Source organism: Somniosus microcephalus, chromosome 19 (assembly GCF_052327205.1).
Source record: "Somniosus microcephalus isolate GS21.2 chromosome 19, FLI_Smic_1.0, whole genome shotgun sequence".
Lineage (NCBI taxonomy): Eukaryota > Metazoa > Chordata > Chondrichthyes > Squaliformes > Somniosidae > Somniosus > Somniosus microcephalus.
Window position 1 is genome coordinate 65,429,968 of NC_141005.1, and position 19,395 is coordinate 65,449,362.

Here is a 19,395-nt window from a genome sequence, read left to right on the forward strand (position 1 = left end):
GCCTTTCCTCTCTATTACAATCTTTAGGCTTCTAAACCCCAAGCCTATCGTAACTTTATCGCTGCCCCTCCTTTCACCGCACCCTTTAGTTTGCAGTATTCTATCACTCTCGTGTTCTATTCTTTGGCTTTGACTCTTTATTTCTGATTTTTTTTCTCCAAATGGCTATAATTGTGCAAATGTCAGTCAGCACGGGACCTATGATCCAGTAGCCTGATGTCACGTGGTCGGCGATTTACATGAAAAATTAATACTCGTGACGTTGCGACGTTTGAACCTTCTTAAGGAGAGGTTTAGTAAGGGACCCGAAACAAATTCGTGTCAGAAAACATTTTGCTTCCGACCGTCACCAAAACCTTCATTATGACTGAATGGGTTCGGGTTGTCGCCGCGTTGGTGCTCTTTCTCCACCGAAAGTACAGGACTTAACCATTAGTATCACTGTTGTTTTACATTGTCCTGATTTTTTTCGTTGTGATTGTGTTGAACGGAGCTGAATATTCAGAATTCCACAGATTTGCGACTCATCAATCACTTGTTATTTCAACAGGTACAATCGCGGATCTTGGCCTGACTGAGCCCGCGTACGTCTCAACCTCCCGAGGAGAACCGTCAAGATCAGCTGTACCCTGTCTGGAGGCAACATCGACAGTTACTACACGAGCTGGTACTGGCAGAAACCCGACAGTGCCCCTGTGTTTGTTTAGTATGAGAGCACCACCAGAGGTTCGGGCATTCCAGATCGATTTACCGGGTCTGTGGACTCATCGAGTACCAAGATGCATTTAACCATCGCCAACTTGCAGTCCGAGGACGCCGCCGATTATTACTGTGGTGTGGAGAGAAGCGGAATATTCACCTTCGGGAGAGGGACCAACCTGAATCTGAGCAGTAAGTAAATTATTCGCAGTTTGCAACTTGGGACTTGCCCACTAACAGTTTTCGACTTTATTTTAGTTTTTTGGTCGTAGTTCCTTGGAACAAAAATATACGCGTGTCAGTCTCTTAAGGTGATTACAGCAAACACTTTTAAATTCATTTTCCAAAGCGCCCATCAAACCGTCCCCTAACATTTGCAACATGATGGACGAATAACAAAAAATCTTTTAACTCATTTGCTTGGCAGATTGAGTTAGTTAAAGTCAAGATCTTGTCCTTAGAATATATTTATACAGAGCTTGTGAATCAGCGGCCAGTGATATTTAAGTGATAGCAGGCACAAAGGGCGCCCGATTTGGGGGGAGGGGGGCTGTGTCAAGACATTGCAGAGGGTACAAAAGCCACTTATAAAGATGTTACCACTACTGTGAGAGGAGTTTTAGCTACGAGAGGAGACGGGAGGAGGTCCCTTTACCAAAAGCTTGCGACCTGATCTGCCGGAAGTGTTCAGAATTTTGATCCATTTTGTTACAGCGAATTAAAAAAAACTATTTTCACTGATCAGTCGGTAACCAAAGTACATAAATTTAACGTCATTGCCAGAAGGACGAAGGGAGAGGTCAGGATATTTTTCTTTCCACAAGGGACGGTTAGGACATGCAATATCCTACCTGCAAGAGTGGAGCGAGCAGAATCCATGGTAGCGTTCAAAAAGGGAAGTAGATAAACATTTGAAAAGGGACATAATATATCCGGGAAATGTCTTATATCGAATGTTCTTTCAAAGAGGTGGGGCGGACGCGATCGGCCTTCATCTGAGCTGGACAATTATATGATGCGTCGCGACTCTCGTAGTCTTTCAGACTGGTTTACTCGCGGCACTATAACCACCCCGGAATTAATTGTTGGCTAAAAATACAAATTCAAAAGTTTCACACGATACCGTTTTAATCCCCATCAAAGCACTTTCGTGATTTAATAACCATTCTCGGACTGAGACTGCCGGAGGATAGTGCGGCGACTTGCTATAATTCCCTTCCACTGGTCTCCAAACTCATAGAACCCCGTTCAGTACAAGATCCTCAGTCCTACATTTCACATTAATCCCCGATGACTATAGCAATCATACTGTTGCGCTCAGTTCAGCTATGAATAGTCATTAACTTTGATCGATTTTCTGCATAGAGTAACAAATATCAATGATTGGCAGGATGTTTACTTTTTAACAAGTCACGGGCACACTATCTTCCTATCTGATCAGTGTTGTTTGAAAGTTTCGGAATAGGTTTCAGATTGTTGTACCTGTTCATGTACTCACTCCATTGCGCTTTGCTGCTGGTTCTGTCATTCGTGTCAGCGAGAGTATTAATATTGCGGAAAATGCGGATACTCGTTCGCTATTTTAACTTGGTATTTCAGCTACATCACGATGGAATCTGCTAACATGAGGTATAAAACAGCACAAATCTTCCATTACATTATAAATTTATATCTGGAAAAACGACATTCCAGACCAGTGTTAAAATAATTCACTCTCAAACGCTTGCTGGTTAGATAATCATCTGATCTGACAGTAAAACCTGCTCAATAATTTCACCGGACTCCAGCTATTTCAGTACCAGAAAATGCGGCGATACTCCGGGTGTTGCAGGGCGATTCTACCAACTGAGATAATAGGGTTTGGTGGCTTTTGTCAGAACGACTCCCAGTTCAGCCTTCAAATTGAAGCGTAAAGAAAGCAAGGCGAAGTTGTCGGTTCCAGGGGGATCGTCTCAGAACGGCAATAGATTGATAAATCGACCCGTGCAAACCTGGTAGATGCGCCGCTGTAGCGGACACAGCACCTCAATATCCTAACCATTTGTAGCAGTCGCGCCTCTGATACCTAATTCTACGATTGAATTTTTTTTCCATTCTTTTCTTCGGTGCTTTTCATTAAATAAACCATTTTACCGAAAGGTTGTCATTGGCACCTGATGCTTGTAACACATGCCATTTAAAGAGGCAAAAGATTGTGACAGACTGGCTTCAACATTCTTACTGTGGGTTATATTTCATTGTCAGGGCAATTTTCTATTTTTATTAAGAAAAGAAAGGACGAACTTGCATTGATATAGCACCTTTCATGACCTCACGCTATCCCATCCTACTTTACAGCTAATGAAGTACTCTTGAAGTGTCGTCACTGCTGTAATGCATGAAACACTGCAGCCAATTTGCACACAGCAAGCTCCCACAAGCAGCAACGTGATAATGACGGGACAATCTATTTTAGTGAGGTTGGATGATGGATAAATATTGTCCGGGACTGTTTTGACATTTTTCTTTTCATATTGAGGTTATTGTTGGGTGTTATTATATAATACAGTTACAATTGTTCTTAATAACAGAGATTCTTTGTTGGAAACTGTTTGTCTTTAATGGAAAGGTATATTTTGTGAAATTCTGACCCGGGATCTGTCTCCAAACAGCGTAGTTCGAATGTGATGGAATTACTGGGACAGTCTTTGGAAGGTTTACACAATGTAGTCATCATCTGACAGGGGCGGCAACTTTGTAGAAAGGAGCAGCCGAGTAGAGCTGGTGGCAGTGATTGTCCAGAAGCCCAAATATTAATTCAATACAATATTTACCACTTCCGTCAATATTAGTGAAAAACTGGAGACAGAAGCAAAGACCCGAGATTAGCAGTAAATTGATTAGAATCGAATGTTTGAGCAAAATATTACTGTAGTCAGCAATGGTTGCTATATTTACCCCAAATTCGGGTCTTTTGCTTTCTACTTTCTCTTCTCTGGGACGCAATGTCTGTGACAGGTTGAGTCCGATCGGTACATATTTCAACGTAATATTGGGTCACAGTTTCATTTTTATGTTTTATTTTACTGACCCCCCATTCTGTCGCAAATGTGGACATATTCCAAATGACGTAGTAAACTTTAATGGAGAGAGGACATGACAGAAAATTGAAACAAATATGATGTTTTTAAGGGTTATATTCAATTAGCTTGGATTGTATTTCCTTAAAATAATTTTTATCAGTCCCTTTTCATGTAGCTAAAATATGAAACTATTCTCAGGTTGTATAATTTCTAGAACTGCGGGCCTCTGTCATTGTGGAATTGACATTACTGAGGCTCCGTTGTGGTAAATTCCTCATATATTTGTAAAGTGACGCCGACTTTTAAAATAAATGAAGAAAGTAATACATTGAATCAGACTTTTTAATGTCAATGAATAATGGATCTTCTTTCTTTTCTTTTTACTTCGCAGGTCTGCGGGCTCCCTCGGTGTCCGTCCTTCCGCCGTCATCGGTTCAAATCACACCAAAGGACACGGCGACCCTGGTGTGTTTGGTGAGCGGCTTTAACCCGAGCGCTGTGGAGGTTGAGTGGACTGTCGATGGCAGTGTCAGAGGGAATGGTGTTGAGGCCAGTCGGATCCAGCTGGAGACGAACAACACGTTCAGTGTGAGCAGTTATCTGACTCTACCAGCCTCAGAGTGGAACTCACACGAGCTTTTCTCCTGTGTGGTTAAACAAGAGACTCAGGCAAACACACTTCACACAAGTATCGCCAGATCCAGCTGCATCTGATTCAAGAATCTTATGTATTGATTTGTTATGCCATTAGTAAAGTTTCTTTCAAAATAAATCCCTTATTTGCACATTACATGTTTGATTTTAAGTGATACATTTCCTGTCACAACAACAGTTTGTCCGCTGGAACCCGCTGTCTGTATCTTACAGTGTGTTCACACTGACCTGATTAAAGCTTCAGTGTAATCTTATGAATACCGCAGTGAAATAAAATTACTCTTCTATTATCTCCGGTGCTGTTATTTTTTTCTCTCCGATAACTCGGTGTCAATTCACAGAAACTTTCTAAATGTGCGTAAACAGTGAGATTTCATGCTTTGTGGCATTCTGCTGATTGTATGTAAATTCAGTGATATCAGTCGGAATAATGAGATTACAGACGCGGTGGTTGACTGTAATTTGACATTTCGTGAAATAAATCTTACAACACATTTTTAAAATGTACCTGTCTGAATTTTGTCAGTGTGCGGAAGGAGCTGAACCACGTGTCCGTGTGTATATGACAAGAACTACAAATAAGTTCTTCTAAATTATCTGATTACTCAAACTCAGGGACAACTCTGTGACCCTCCCTTTTGGATACCGCGGTACAGTTCTGGCAATGCATGATTTCCCCCCCAAAACTATCCCATTCCTTTAAGCATTGGTCAATAATCGTTATTTTGAAGCAGGTGCTTGTAGCCTGTAGCTCAAACCGTGTATCTACCGATTCACCTATGTATTTGACTGAGAGTAGCCCAGATAACAGTCGGACTTTTTAAATTCTCCTTCACACTAATCACAAACTCGGTATCAATTTAGTGCATAGTCATCTTTGGTCAGACTGATTTGGGATTAGATACATACATCGCTTAGTGTAGCAACATAAGTATTTAAGGTCATAAAAACGGCATACAAAGTGCTAGGGTTCATTTCTAGAAGAATAGACTAGAAAAGCAGAAAGGTAATATTAAGTTTATATCGAGCCTAGCTTTGACCACACTTGGAACACTGTGCGCATTAATATAATTTATTTGGAGATATGGGTTGGCATTTATTTGTGAGGTAGGAGAGTAAGGTTAAAGAGATTTTTCTCTGATTGGTGGCCTATGGCAAATGGCGTTTTCCTGGGAGCTGTAAATGGGTCTTAGCTGTTCATCATGTAAATTAATGACTTGCATGTAGCAATATAGAGCTCTGCATCCAAGTTTGCAGAAAACGCTAAGCTAGGAGGCACAGTAAGTTTTGCGGCGAGGAGAAGGAAATTACGTGGATAGATAAAGTGAATTGACAAAACTATGAGAGATGAAGTTCAATGTCGGAAAGTGTTACGGCATCTATTTTGGATCTGAGAAAGACAATCAGGATTTTTTTTAATGCTGAGAGACTAGGAGCTGTCGAGGAGCCGACGGATTTAGATATCCTTGTGCACAAATCATAAAAGCTAATGCACAGGTACAAAAAATAACCAAAATGGCTAATGGAATGTTGACTGTTTTGCCAAGGTGATTGGAATTCAAAACTGAGGAAGAAATGCATCAGTTATGCAAAGCTTTAGGCAGAACCATACTGGATTACTGTGCACCGAACCTCAGGAAAGATATATTGCCCTTGGAAGGGGTACCGTGCAGATTCACTAGAATGATACCAGGCGTTAATGTGTTAACTTTATGAGTACAGGTTGCATAAGCTTGGCTTGTATTCTCTTGACTTGAGAAGGTTGAAGGCTAATCTATTGAAAATGATTAAGGGATTCGATAGGATAGATACAGAAGGAATACAAAACAAGAGGGCATAATCTTAAGCTAGGCCATTTAGGAATGAAGTCAGGAAGTCACACGAAGTGGATTGGAAAAATGGAACTCACTCCCCGAAAAGGCTGTGGATTCTGGGTCAATTGAAACTTTCAAGACTGGGCTGGATAGGCTATTGTTAGGTAAGGGTATCAATGGATATCAAACGAAGTAGGGTAAATGGAGTTGAGGAACAGATCAGCCTTGATCTAATTGAATACTGGAACAGACAGGAGCGGCTAAATGGCATACTCATGTTGCCATCTTTCTATTGAGAGGAATTTCTTTAAATAGAGAGTGGTCGTAATGTGGCATTCGCTTCCACGTGGAGTGATTGAAGAACATCTCACTAATACATTTAATGGGGGATTTGTTGCATACATGAGGAAGAAGTGAATATGGAGATATGGAGGCAGGGTGGGAAGAGGTAAGTAGAGTGTGAGTACCCTCGTGTGGAGTATGAACACGACACAGACATGTTGGGCTGAATGGCTTGTTTCTGCACCGTAGATTCTTCTATGTTGTGATAAGTTACTTAAATAAACGAATTAGCTGAAAACATGAAGCTTGAGAGTTTGTCTCAAACATAATTCCTGGTATTCCCTCCCACCTAAGATAAATGGATAATTCCCATTTTAGATTTCATTATCATTGATTTAGCTGCATTCCCCACCTGCAGTCGGACAGCGGACAATTTGGTTTCGAATCGATGCCGTTGGAGTCACATTGAAGGAGTTATACCTCCTCTGACCAGCAGTGTCGCTGTGGAGCAAATTTAGCTGAACTACACATTACTGAGACAAGGAGCATGGTTGCACGTTTAAAAAGGAAGTCAACCAGAGTACATGAGTTTTCTGTTCAATCCGGGGGACATTTTTTCATTTCAATATTGGGCAGATAAAGACGCACTCTGTTTCACAGAGCTGGATGGTTCACTGATGCGAGTGCTCTCAGCCCAGGGGGTAGCTAACGTATGTAATACAAAAACGTAACAAACTACAGGCGGAACATCTAAGAGTGTAATGTCCGTAGCTACAAGAACAGGGTAGAGGCTAGGTTTTCTGTGACGAGTGGCAAACATCATGACACCAAAAAGCCTGTCGACCTTTTATGAAGTCAAGTGAACAGTGTGATAGAATCTTCACCACTCGTCTGAATGGCTGAAGCCCCAACAACACTCAAGTACATCAACACCAATAAAAAGAGAACAGTTCGCTTGATCTGGGCTCCTGCTATGGAACACAATATCTGCATCATCATTGGTGCACTGTAGCAGAAATATGTAGGCGCTGCAGAATGAACTGCAGTATATTACCACAGCTAATACAACAGCAAAATACTGCGGATGCTGGAAATCTGAAATTAAAACAGAAAATGCTAGAAATACTAAGCAGGTCAGGTAGCATCTGTGGAGAGAGAAACAGAGTTAACGTTTCAGGTCGATGACGCTTCGTCAGAACTGGAAAAAGTTGGAGAAGGAACAGGTTTTTAAGCAAGTGTAGGGGCAGGGAAGGGGGAAGGGGAGGAAGGAACAAAAGGGAAGTTCTGTGATAGGGTGGAAGGCAGGGGAGATTAACAGACAAAAGAGATGATGGTGGAAGGCAAAAGGAGATGGTAATGGGACAAGTTAAGAAACAAAAGATGACTCCAGATGAAGTGCAATTGGCAATGGCAGAATGATCAGCAGCTGCCATGTGAGAGAGAGAGAGAAAAAATGAAAAAAAGTTGGGGGCAGAGGTCATGGTCCAAAATTGTTGAACTCGATGTTGAGTCCAGAAGGCTGTAAAGTGCATAATAGAAAGATAAGGCCGAGGACGGAGAGGACAAAGTGGGAGTGGAGCGGATAAAAAAAGTGACAGGCGACCGGAAGCTCAGGGTCACCCTTATGGACTGAACGGAGGTGTTCCACAAAGCGATCACCCAATCTGCATTTGGTCTCCTCAATGTAGAGGAGACCGCATCGTAAGCAACGAATACAGTATATTAAATTGCAAAAGGTAGAAGTAAATCGCTGTTTCACCCGGAAGGAGTGTTTGGGGCCTTGGACAGTGGGAAGGGAGGAGGTAAAAGGGCAGGTGTTGCGTCCCCGGTGCTTGCACATGAAGGTGCCAGGCAAAGGCAAAGGGGTGATGGGGTGTTAGAGGAGTGGAGCAGGTTGTTGTAGTGTGAGCAGTCCCTTTGGAGTCTTGAAAGGGGAGGTGAGGGGAAGATGTGTTTGGTGGTGGGATCATGGTGGAGGTGCTGGAAATGGTGGAGGATAATCCGTTGAATGTGGAGGCTGGTGGGGTGAAAGATGAGGACAAGGGGAATCTTATTGTGGTTCCAGGAGGGAGGGAAAGGGGTGAGAACAGAAGTGCGGGAAATAGAATGGAAAAAGGAAGACATGTCGGAAGCACTAGTATGGAAGGTGGTATCATCAGAGTATAAGTGGCGGAGATGGAGAAATTGGGAGAATGGAATAAAGTCCTTACAGGAAGCGGGGTGGGAGGAAGTGTAGTGCAGGTAGCTGTGGGAGTCAGTAGGCTTATAGTGAATGCTTGTCAATAGTCTATCCCCAGAGATGGAGACAGAGAAGTCGAGGAAGGGAAGGGAATCTTCCAATGAGAAAGAACATTTCCAAGGTTTGGACCCACTATTCGAGGTTAACTAAAAAAGTTAAAGATAATATCAAACTTAAAGAAAAAGCCTATAATTGCACAAAAATGGGTGGCAGAATATAAAAAACAGCAAAGAATGACTAAAATATTAATAAGGAGAGAAAAATAATAGTGCGAGAGAAAGCTAGCTAGAAATATAAAAACAGATACTAAGAGTTTCTATCAATATTTAGAAAAGAAAAGATTTAACAAAGTGAGCGTTGGTCCGATAAAAAGTGTGCCTGGGGAATTAATAATGGAAAATAAGGAAATGGCAGTTGAATTAAACAGGTATTTTGCATCGGTCTTCACTATAGAGGATACAAGTAATATCCCAGAACTAGCTGTAAATCAGGAAATGGAAGGGAGGGAGGAACTCAAGAATATTACAATCACCAGGGAAGTGGGACTGAACAAATTGTTGGAGCTACGGGCTGAGAAGTCCCCGGGTCCTAATGGATATCATTCTAGGATCTTAAAAGAAGTGGCTAGTGAGATACTTGATGAGTTGTGTTTAATTTTCCAAAATTCCCTAGATTCGCGGAAGGTTCCACTAGATTTGAAAATAGCAAATGTTAATCCTTTATTCAAAAAGGGAGGGAGACAGAAAGCAGGAAACTACAGGCCAGTTAGCTTAACATCTGTCATCGGGACGATGTTAGAAGCTATTGGCCCAGAAATTCGGGTCGGGGGCTTCCCGCGGGTGCAAGCCCCCGACCTGCACTTACATTGTGTGCCGGCAGTTGAGCTGTAGGGCCCCCTGGAATTCCGATCCGGGACCCGGCCCAGCTGCCGGCACGTGCTTGCATGTCCCAGGGGCGTAGTTAGTTCGATGCGTCCCCTGGGATCACGTGGGCCATGGGCAGCCAATCGGAGGAGGGAAAAGCCCATTCCTAAGCCTTGACAGGAAGACCTGTCAAGACTTATAAATACTACAGCCCCAAAATAGCAGTAAAACTTCAAATAATTTTTTTTTAAATCACACTTTTTAAATAAACTATAAATTACATTAAATAACTATTTTGAACAATAATTTAAATTTTTGAAAAAAATAATTTTATATTCTAACGGGGCTAAAAATAAACTTACCTTGCGTTAAAGTATTTAAAAATAATAAAACTGGAAAAAATGTTTTTATTTTAATAATTGACCACTTACCTTTAAGGCCTGCTTTTTAAATTTTTAAATTCTAAAGACTAACCCTCCCGGAGAAACCTGTAAAAAAAAAGGAAGATCAAAGCACACGCGCAGACTCCCGTGCGCACGCATTCAAACTCTGAACCCCTGCTTTCAGAGGAACGGAAGTGCCAGTTTCCCGTGCATGCGCAGTGCATGCAGAAAACTGGCACATCCATCGGGCCCATGCGTGAGTACCCCATGCGTACTCACCCGTGGAGACCTGAATTTCTGGGCCATTATTAAAGATGTTATAGCGGAGAACTTAGAAAAGTTCAAGGTAATCAGGCAGAGTCAACATAGTTTTGTTAAAGGGAAATCAAGTTTAGTCAATTTATTGGAGTTCTTTGAGGAAGTAACATGTGCTGTGGCTAAAGGTGAACCAGTGGATGTACTGTCCTTAGATTTCCAGAAGGCAATCGATAAGGTGCCACATCAAAGAGTATTGCGGAAAATAAAAGCTGATGGTGTGGGTGATAACATATTGGCATGGATAGAATATTGGCTAGTTCACGGGAAACAGAGAGTAGGCATAAATGGGTCATTTTCTGATTGACCAGATGTAACGAGTGGTGTGCCACAGGGATCAGTGCTGGGGCCTCAACTTTTTACAATGTATATAAATGACTTCGATGAAGGGACCGAAGGAATGTTTGCTAAATTTGCTGATGACACAAAGATAGGTAGGAAAGTAAATTGTGGAAGAGGACATTAGGAGGCTACAAAGGGATATAGATAGGTTAAGTGAGTGGGCAAAGATCTGGCATATGGAGCATAATGTGGGAAAATGTGAAATTGTCCATTTTGGCAGGAAAAGTAAAAAAGAGACATATTATCTAAATGGTGAGAGATTGCAGAGCTCTGCGGTGCAGAGGGGCCTGGGTGTACTAGTGCACGAATCGCAAAAGGGTAATCCACAGGTACAGCAAGTAATTAGGAAAGCTAATAGAATGTTATTGTTTATTGCGAGGGGATTTGAATACAGAAGTAGGGAAGTTATGCTTCAGTTATACAGTGCATTGGTGAGACCACATCTGGAGTGCTGTATACACTATTGGTCTCCTTATTTAAGGAAGGATGTAAATGCGTTGGAAGCAGTTCAGATAAGGTTTAATAGACTAATACCTGGAATGGGCGGGTTGCCTTATGAGGAAAGGTTGGACAGGCTAGGCTTGTATCCACTGGAGTTTAGAAGAATAAGTGGTGACTTGATTGAAACATATATGATCCTGAGGGGTCTTGATAGGGTGGATGTGGAGAGGATGTTTCCTCTTTTGGGAGAATCTAGAACTAGGGGTTACTGTTTAAAAATAAGGGGTCGCCCATTTAGGATAGAGATGAGGAGAAATTTTTTCTCACAGAGGGTCGTGAGTCTTTGGAACTCTCTTCCTCAGAGAGCGGTAGAAGCAGCGTCTTTGAATATTTGTAGGGCAGAGGTAGATAGATTCTTGATAAACAAAGGGGTGAAAGGTTATCAGGGGTAGGTGGGAATGTGGAGTAATCAGATCAGCCATGATCTTATTGAATGGCGGGATATGCTCGCGGGGCCGAGTGGCCTACTCCTGCTCCTAATTCGTATGTTCATATGCATGTAAGCTAATTTGATAGCACTTTTCCTCCCTGCCACCTGTACTCCAAGAGGAACAAAGCAACAATGTTATGCAAACGTCATCAGCTCCATATGCCCCTCGAAACCATACACCATCCTAACTTCGAATATATCGCAGCTCTTTCGCTGTTGTTGGGTCAATTGACTGAGGTGCCCCACCCAATATCATCATTATAAGGACTGCAGAGTTTCAAGGAGAAGGCCCTCCACCAATTTCTCTGGCCATGTTCTGATGAACAACACTTTTGATCTTATCATTGTTGCCCATATCCCAGGAACAAATGACAATGCAAATCAAACAGTACAAGTAACATTTTCGATTCTTGGATACTCTGTTTTTTAAAAATTCAATTTTATGGGATGTGGACGTCGCTGGCAAGGTCAGCATTTATTGCCCATCCCTAATTGCCCTTGAGAAGGTGGTGGTGAGCCACCTTCTTGAACCGCTGCAGTCCGTGTGGTGAAGGTAACCCCACAGTGCTGTTAGATAGGGAGTTTCAGGATTTTGACCCAGCAAAGATGAAGGATCGGCGATATTATTCTAAGTCAGGATTATGTGTGACTTGGAGGGGAACTTGGAGGTGGTGGTGTTCCCATGCGCCTGCTGCCCTTGTCCTTCTAGGTTGAAGAGGTCGCGGGTTTGGGAGGTGCTGCCGAAGAAGCTTTGCTGAGTTGCTGCAGTGCATCTTGTAGAAGGTACACACTGCAGCCACGGTATGCCGGTGGTGGAGCGAGTGAATATTTAAGGTTCTAGAGGGGACGCCAATCAAGCGGGCTGCGTTGTCCTGGATGGTGTCGAGCTTCTTGAGAGTTTTTGGAGCTGCACTCATCCAGGCAAGGGGAGAGTATTCCATCACACTCCTTACTTGTGCCTTGTAGATGGTAGAAAGGCTTTGGGGAGTCAGGAGGTGAGACACTCGCCGCAGAATACGTAGCCTCTGACGTGCTCTTGTTGTCATAGTATTTATGGTAATATTACTGGTCCCTGATTTTAGCATAAATAAATTAGATTTGCTTCATGTTCTTTGATGCAATATGTCTGTGTTCTATAGAGTAAAAAACGCAAAATCGTTGAATCGTAGAATCATAGAATCATGCAGCACTGAAGGAGGCTATTCGTCCCATCGTGTCTGTTCTTTGAAAGGACCATCCAGTTAGTTCCATTACTCTGCTCCTTCCCCATCACCCAGCACATTTTTCCTTTTCAAGTATTTATCAACTTTTGAATGTTACTATTGAAGCTGCTTCACCACCCTTTCAGGCAATGCATTTCAGATCGTAAGTACTACTTGTGTAAAGAAAAATCTCCTCACATCCCTCTGGCTCTTTTGCCAATTATCTTAAATTTGTTTCCTCTTTTACTGACACCCCTGCCAGTAGAAACTTTTTCTCTGTATTTATTCTATCAAAACACTTCATAGTTTTGAACACATTTATTAAATCTCCGCCTAACCTTCTCTGCTCTAAGAGGTACTACCTTACCTTCTCTCATCTCTCCACATCATTGAAGTCCCTCACCTCTCGTATCGTTCTGGTAAATTTCCTCTGCACTTTTTCCAAGGCCTTGAAATTCGCCCTAAAGTGTGGTGTCTAGAACTGGACACAATACTTCAGCTGAGGCCTAACCAGTCATTTATTACCACAGGACTGATACTAACCCTATGTGTTAATGTGAAGATATCGCGCTTTCGCGCACAGGTGAAAATGTTAAATATTTCCCATGTAATGTCGAATAAAATATGTGTCAGTAAGCACTCAGTCCTGCCATTCATTTTGCAAGCCTCCCAAAAGAGACCTGGGTCCATTCAATTCCGATTCGTGATGACCCATTGTACATAACTGATGAGAACCGTGAGTCGGACCCTTCTGGTTCACAGCGAATGGGCGATAGGGTTAAATCATGAGTTCTTGCCCAACATTTGAGGAATATTATCAAACCCTATTTGTGATAGTCACTGTTTCCGTTATTTACGGTTTAGCCCCCATTGGCAATCTCGCTCGTTGTTTCCTGCGAACACAGAATGAACACTGGTGTAACGTGCAGAAAGTAGACTCTCTTCCTTAACTAATCATCATGAATTGGATCTTCTGTCAGTTTCATTTTCTGTGTAAACCAAGACCAGGGAACATTCTCAGTCTCACGAACTTGATGATGACATCCCCTATAGACATACCCCTGTAAGCAATTATCAGGAAGGATGAGATTTATTAGCGCAGGATGGAGCAAAGAAGACTCAGGCAACATTTACGACGGATCCGACTTCCCAGATATTGCTCCATATGAGGACCTTTCTGAGGAGTTATACATACGAAGAGTGTACTTTGCCAAAGAGGCAATAGGGCAGCTCTGTTAGTACTGCAGGTAGACCGACAGCCACACTCATCTACTCACACTGATCTCCCGGGGGCTATGCAGGTAATCACCGCTGTCAACTTTTATATCACCGGCTAATTCTAGGAACGCAGAAGGAATCTCTGCAATATCAGCCTGGCTGTAGTACTGGACGTGCATTCATTATGTTGTTTATGCCCTTTACAGGAGAGTAGGAAAATTAATTACCTTTGGAATCACATCAAGGCAGAAGTAAGTTAGGGCCACATCATTTTCCGGGGTTTTGGTTTCCACAAAGGATGCAATCGATGACAAGCATGTTGCTTTACAAACCCCCACAGCAAACCTTTTCAAAGGTAGCCCCGCTGTTCAAGGAGGGAGAGAGAAATTAGGGAAAGATAGGTCAGTTAACCTGACGTCAGTTGTAGCGAAAATGCCAGAATTTATCATTAAGGACGTTGTAGCAGGGCACTTGGAAACTCATAATGTGATTTGGCAGAGTCAGTACTGTTTATGAGAGGGAAATCGTGTTTGACAAATCTATTAGAGTTTTTTGAGGGTGTAACTAGCAGAGTAGATAAGAGGGATCCATTGGATGTAGTATATTTAAATATTCAGAAGGCATTAGATAAGGTGCAACACAAGAGGTTGTTACACAAGTTTAAGGCTCATGGGATTGGGGGTAATATAGTAGCATGAATTGAGGATTGGTTAACAGACAAAAAACATAGACTAGGAATAAACTGGTCATTTCCGGAATGGCAGGGTATAACTAGTGGAGTGCCGTAAGGATCCATGCTTGGGCCTCATCTATTTACAATCAATATCAATGACAGATGAGGGGACGTATCCACGTTTGCTGCCGATACAAAGCTAGGTTGGAAAGTAAAGCTTTGAGGAGGATACAAAGAGGCTATAAAGGGGTATAGACAAGTTAAGTGAGTGTGCAAGAACATGGCAGACGGAACATAAGGAGGAGAAGTGTGAAGTTCTCCACTTTGGTAGGAAAATAGAAAAGCAGAATATTGTTAAATGGTGAGAGACTGGGAAATATTAGTATTCAGAGGGACCTGGGTGTCCTTGTATACAACTCACATGCAGGTACAGCAAGCAATTGGGGAAGCAAATGGTATGTTACCCTTTATTACAAAGGGATTGCACTATAAGAGTAAATAAGTCTTAATAGAATTATATAGGGCATTGATGAAACCACACCTAGAGTACTGTTTACAGTTTTCGTCTTCTTACGTAAGGGAGAATATACGTGCCCCAGAGGGAGTGCAGCGAACGTTCACTAGACTGATTCCTGGAGTGATGGGGTTGTCCTATGAGAAGAGATTGAGTAGACTTGGCCTATATTCCCTAGAGTTTAGATAAATGCGAACTGATCTCATTGCAACATAAAAAAATCATGAAGGGCTTGACAGGGTAAATGCTGGAAGGATATTTTCCCTGGCTGAGGAGTCTAGAACTAGGGGTCACAGTTTCAGAATAAGGGGTAGGCCATTTAGGACTGAGAAGAGAATTGTTTCATTCAAATTGTGAATATTTGGAATTATCTACCACAGAGAGCTGTGGATGCTCAAACGTTGAGTAAATTCAAGGCATAGATCGATACATTTTTGGATACTGAGGGGAAAAAGGGATATGGGGATATTGCGAGAAGGTGGAGTTGAGTTAAATGATCAGCCATGATCTTATTAAACGGTGGAGCAGCCCATATGGCATACTCCTGCTCCTATTTCTTATATTCTTATGTACAGACAGAGAAAGTGGAGGGGAGGAATGAACAAACGGAAAGGTCTGTGATAGTGTGGAAGACAGGAGTGATTAAATAACAAATGGGATGATGGTGCTAGCAAAATGAAGTGGTAATGGGCCAAGTAACGAAACAAAACACGGTCAAGGGGAGGTGTAAATTGCAAGAGCAGATTCATTACCAGCACCTGCTGCCTGAAAAGAATGGGAGCAGTGTTTATGATCTGACATTGTTCAACTCAGTGTTCTGTTTTTAAGTTGTGGGAGAGGAGGGCATCTCTAATTGTAAAAGATAGTTGAGGGTAGCTAAAACTAAAGATATCCATACATTTCTGCAGTCTCCCACAACTTGCTTGGTTACCATCAGGAGTTAGAGCGAACTCTGCGAGAGTTTTTCCTAAATTGGGATAACTTTTTGCCTAGTTCTTTCTTTTTTCCTCTCCCAGTAGATTGCCTGACTGTGTTCGGGGTGGGGGTTGATGGGATGTACCATTGTCCGATCGCATGTGTTAGGTGGATCAGCTATGCCTTTCTTGTCCTTATACAACCACTTTTACAGTTTTTTTTATGATTTCACAAACAGAAAGAAACAAAAAGAGACATTAAGAATCTAATTGTGACTAGATTAATTGTTACCCGGGTGTCTCTGTAGTGTACTTAGCGTGAAGAAGTATAACAACAAAAACAAATTGGCCTCGAAATTGGATAAAGCCCCAAAACAGGCAGAGACAAGGGCCATCGCTATTTACCTGTGCCCGTTGAAAGTGATCCTGGCAGCAAACTGTATTCATGCTGTCTCCTCATTATAATGTTTGCAGTGCTGATCTGAGCGCTAAACGTATTGCTGCTTGGCTTAGCGCTGAACAGGTAGTCAAATATTGGGTGCAGTGTAATGGCCAATAATGTTTGTCCTAGGCTCTCTGCACCAGTTAAAGGGGAATTGCAGCAGCACCTCATTAGCAGCCAGGCTGAAGACATGGCTCAGCAACCTAGAGAGCGCGAGCACAAAGGTTTTTGAATGCTGCACTCGAGACCTTGGTCATGGCAGTTCAAAAGAAGGCTGACTGTACTGTTCCTGCAGAGTGGCAGGAAGCCATCGAATGCTACTTGTAGAAGGCTCTGGGAGGAGATAGCTAACTCCGTCACGACCACCAGTGTGGTTCCAAGGATCATGATCATATGCCAAAAGAAGTTCAATGACTTCACACGGCAGGTCAAGGTGAGTGAAGGCTGCAGCAACTGCCATAACCTACCATCTGCACCACAAGCCTCACACACTGTTCAATGCACCACAACCCCATTACTCACCGACAAACAATCTCTACCTACCACCACTCATAGTCATGGCTTTTCTTCACCATCACAACCGTACCACTGCTGTAACACTCACACCCACATGCCACACCTTGCACACGCTGATAGCTATTCAACTATGGCAGGCACATCACTCAAACACATTGCACTACATTCACTGACATATTTCCTTTTCTCTTGCAGGCCAAGGTGGCACACAACGGGAAAGAGCAGCGGAAGATGGGAGGCTGCCAAGCTGCAATTCAGACGCTCAGTCACCTGGAGGAAGACATACTCGACTTCATTCGAGGGGCAGTGGCTGAGGCCATGGCAATGGGAGATATTGAGGCACTTACTGAAAATGATGGTATGGTCATTCCTAGTCCTTCTTCTTACATCCTACTTCCCTGTCATTCCACAATCTCTTCTCTCTTTCAAGCTGCTGATGGTTTATGCGTGGATATCTTGCTTCCACCCCGCCCACCACACCTCAAACTGATCATTTTGCATTTCAGGTTTCAGATACCTAAAAATGCCAGCAGGCCAGCCTGTCACACATGTTGTGGAGGAGAGTGAAGGAAAAGGAGAAGACACACTGGCACTGCATCTGACACTCACAGACACCAGTTCAGAAAACGGCACTGCGTGGAATGTAGAGGGTGGTATAGAGGCAGGATCTGCACATGCTGAGGCACTGGTCATGACTGGGCTGCAGCAAGGCCAGGGGCAAACGGTAGCTCGGGGGTCAGCTCCCCGGAGGGCAAGTTCACACATGAGAGCTGCACAGGGCTCAGATGATGACCTCAATGGGGCGGCCTTCAGAAGAAGGGTGATGGCCATGCACACCGAAATACTAGGTGCAATGGCAAGCCTACCAGAAAGCCTCTTGTCAATGTCAAGGAGCATGGAGGAGTCCGGCTCCAACATTGCATGTGGCTTTGAGCAGAGCTAGGCATCCCTGATTTCCAGGATGGAAATGATGGACAACTCCAGGAGAGACCTTCCCGACCCAGCCAGGATGCTGCACGTGAAGGGCTATGTCATGGCTTCCATAGCAGCACAGGCGTAAGCAACCCAGCATCTCAGTGCTACAGTGCAAGCACAGACTGCTCTCCTGCAGGCCCAGCTTGCTGCCACACTAACTCACACTACTCTAATGCAGTCTCAGCTTGCTGCTACGCAAGCTCAGAATGCTGTCATCATCGCTGGGTTTACAAGTGTCGAAAGGGGCTTGCAGGGTGTCGCAACAGTACAGCAATCTGTCCGCCAACAGATTGATAGGAATGCTGAGGAGCCACCCAGGGGGAGTGGCAGTGGATTTATGAAGCAAGAACCTCCTGTCCTCTCTCAGGATGAAAGCATTCCTACTCCCACCACTGCCACTCCGCCATTGCCCTTGTCACAGACGACAACCAGCAAGCCCGGACTGCTGCTGCTGCTGCTGATGCTGAGATGGTGCAATCTACAAACAGGCCTTCTAGGTCCACTGCTGATCGAGGTCGGCCGGCAAGGCCATCTGCAATCTCCCCCATTGAGAGTCAGCAGCCTTCCACCAGCCATTCTGCAGCCACTGGGGTAGTACTGCCTAGGGGCACGAGAGTAGGAAAAGGCACATGAACGACGGGGTGATCAGTTCATATTATAATGTTGATTGGATTGTAATAAATTTAATAATTTTGTTTGGAATACTTGTTTTGTTGATGGCTCTCATTTCAGCTTTGTGCCCAGGAGGACACTGTGATGCTCCATGACAGAGGGATGTTATGATGGGGATGTGGTGAGCAAGGCTGATCTGGGGTTTCATTCACTGGAATCAGACTCTGATGAGGCCTTCACGGACAGCCCGTCTACAACGAGGATCTGCTGCTTGTCTCACCCATTCCTCCTCATGCACTTCATCATCGTCCTCCTCTTCCTCTTCCTCTTCCTGATGTGGTCCCTCAAACCCTGGTGGCACAGGCTGCACTCTCATGATGGCCAAGTTGTGACGCATGCAGCAGACCACCTACTAGAGGGCTCCTCCTGAGCGGACAAGGCAGCAAAACCATTGCTTGAGCACCCCGATGTTCTGCTTTATAATGTTCCTGGTGGCAGCATGACTGTCATTACATGAGTCCTGGTCAGGAGAGGTGGGGTTGCGGAGGGGAGGCATTAGCCAGTGGCAGAACGGATAGTCCCAATCACCGAGCAGCTAGCCTAAGGTTTTACGTGATGGATGAAAGATTGCTGGCACACCAGATTGGCTCAGTATTAAGACATATTGACTGCTTCTAGGATAATGTGTATTCACCATCATGATGCTCTGGGCATGGTCGCACAACAACTGCACATTATGGGAGTG

At 43.5% G+C, this 19,395-nt stretch overlaps 2 pseudogenes; both read left to right on the forward strand.

The window, feature by feature from the left end:
* Nucleotides 1-363: 363 nt before the first annotated feature.
* LOC147104549 (immunoglobulin lambda-1 light chain-like) overlaps nucleotides 364-19,395 on the forward strand; it is a 51,899-nt pseudogene continuing 32,867 nt past the window's right edge.
* On the forward strand, nucleotides 3,684-18,671 carry LOC147104550 (uncharacterized; annotated as a pseudogene).